We start from the raw sequence: 2,679 nt of genomic DNA on the forward strand, positions 1-2,679 counted from the left end.
AAAACGCAATACACATAAAGTAAAAATAAATAAAAGTTTAATTCTGAGGGATCACAGTGCTCTTGCAACTCACACCCTTTACAGCACAGAAATGATAGTGCTCTCCCCACAAGAAACCTCTCAGTAACAGAACATGATGATTCCACAGGGCCTGTCACAATATCACCTGGGATACACTAAAATACTCAAGGGGATTCTTTGCTAATCCTAACTGCCATGGGGTGACACAAGAGCAGGTATCCTGTGAGCACTAAGTCAAGCTCTTCTGACCTGATCTGCATATTGAGACATTAGCTACAGTGCAGACTGTTCAGCCATCTTTAGAGGCAGATTGCTAGGACCCAAGAAACAGCCTCTAGTCCAGGTTTCAGAGATGGGGTCAGATGCACTTCTGCTGTGGGTATTGTTGTTCAGTGTTCCAGGTGAGAGACTGTAATATTGGGAAAATCCACTGTTGCCATTATTGAATTTTATGACTTGGTATCCTGATCAATGAAATTATGATATTTAATTGGTTTTAAATTTCCATTTTATTTTATGTTTCTCAGAGTATAGTTCATGACTGCTGTTACAGGTTTGACATATATGATGGCTTTACATTGGGGAGATATTAGTATATGTGTGACAGCAATATGGGCCTATCACCACAGGTTCTACTGGGGGAATTGTGCTGACTAATCTCCAGCTTCCTTGACTGTGTCTTCAGGGTAAACTGCCACCATCTCCTGCAGAGCCAGCCAGAGTGTCAATACAGTTGGTATCTCTTATCAACTGGTATCAACAGAAACCAGGACAGCTCTCCAAACTCCTCATCAATGATTCATCTAACCTAGCATCTTTTGTCCCTGACAGGTTCAGTGGCAGAGAAGTCTGGGACAGACTTCACCCTCACCATCCACCCTGTTGAGGCTGATGAAGTTGCAACCTATTACTGTCAGCAAGGTCTAGCACTTCCTCTCACAGTGCTCCAGGGCTAAACCAAAACATCCTGGGGTTGCTGTCCACTGAAGCTCAGTCTCTAAGCTGTTTCTAGCCAGACACCACAACCATGTGTTTCTACCAATATTGTTTGTAAAGAGTCTGAATCTGTGAAATAGAATTCTCAAAGTAAGTGTGTTTGCCCTATTGCGCATGCTTTACAAATAAGTGTTTCCTTACTTAATAAAGACCCACCTGATACTATTTTCAAGGCTCTTTTACTGTTCAATAAACTGAGTAGACAGGCTTCAACTTTATAGCTTCATTAAGTGGCCTCTCTGGGGCTTCATTCAGAGACACTCTTGATACATGCCTGGCCTCAGCACGTTTCCTTAGTCTCAGAAGAATAAGAATTTTCTATAATCCGTGTCTTGTGTCCTTGACTCTAAAGCCAGAACCACATGGCCAAAGTTGCCAAATTCTGCTGCTTTTCAGGACTGAAACATTACTGCCTCATTGAATTACATCCCCACCAGCTTTCTGGTTTCCATGATTTCTTTCACTGCCTTAGCTTGGCTGTCCTGGAACTTGCTCTGTAGATCAGACGACCCTCAAGCTAAGAGATATGCCAGCCACTGCTTTCCCAGTGCTGGAATTTAAGGCATGTAAACCATACCTGGCTATAAGCTTCTCTAATTCCTTTCAGGAGTTGGAAATTTGGTTGAGTAAGATCTTGCCCTGAGGTCACTACTCCTTTTATTCCATCTGTTAATCCGTTCATCTCCTTTAGCAAAGGACTTAACTCCATTTAACTTCCGGTTGCTCCTCATATTAGTCTACATTGTGCATTTTTTCTTGTTCAGTTTGCTGGTTTTCATTATATATCTTAATTAGAGTTACCATTAAAAAGTACATGACAGATCCTATACAATGCTGTTTTTCAGATTACCTCTGTCAACGGATTTATTCCAAATCTATCTCTTCAGCCTCAGGAAACTTTCTGGGACAATCCAAAAATCAGCCGCATTCTTCATCAAGATTTCAAAAGAGTAATCACTTGGTAACATACTAAAATTCTTCTGTGAAACCCCTTGAAGCAGCCCCCCTACATTCAAATCCAGAAAAATATAGGATCTACATGCCCAAAATTGGTCCTCCCACATCTATATCTATAAGGCGAGATCTACTCTGCTAACCACTTGAGATGTGTGGACCACTTTCATGAGTGCTGCAGCTGATGAGGGGCAGGGACAGCTCTCCCACCTTTAGTGGGGGATGGAATTCTTCTCCCCCTTCCCCCATGCTATCACATGACTGATGAGAAATGGTGACAGCTATCTCACCTACCTCAGGCTTTGACAGGCAGGGGCTGGAGATCTCTCCCCATCCTATGCTGCTACATGACAGACAGGGAATGAGGACAGATATCCCATTCTCACAACTTTGGGCCTGGCTCACCCACACCTCTGTCAACAGGGTTAGCTATATTGTGCTGCTCATGCAAGGTGCAGGCCTTTTCTCCCAATTATTGCTGCTGTTGGGAGTAGGGGGAGTCCTACTGCTCTTGAACCTAAAAGATAGTTCACCCAGTTGCCTCAGGCATTGGGGGCATTTCTCCCCCAGCCATGCCACCTATGGCAGATGCAGGAAGGGGCCAGGTCTCCCATACTCAGAGGGGCCAACTACCATACTCAGATGGGTCTGCTTTTCCTGAGTGCTGCAACTGGTTCAGGGGTCAGGTCCCTCGCCAGCTTGTAGCAG

General features: G+C 44.0%; 1 pseudogene; it reads left to right on the forward strand.

Moving 5' to 3' along the window:
• Positions 1-373: 373 nt before the first annotated feature.
• LOC118239760 lies at positions 374-977 on the forward strand (annotated as a pseudogene).
• Positions 978-2,679: the final 1,702 nt, after the last annotated feature.

Source organism: Cricetulus griseus, unplaced genomic scaffold, assembly GCF_003668045.3.
Source record: "Cricetulus griseus strain 17A/GY unplaced genomic scaffold, alternate assembly CriGri-PICRH-1.0 unplaced_scaffold_1, whole genome shotgun sequence".
Taxonomy (NCBI): Eukaryota; Metazoa; Chordata; class Mammalia; order Rodentia; family Cricetidae; genus Cricetulus; species Cricetulus griseus.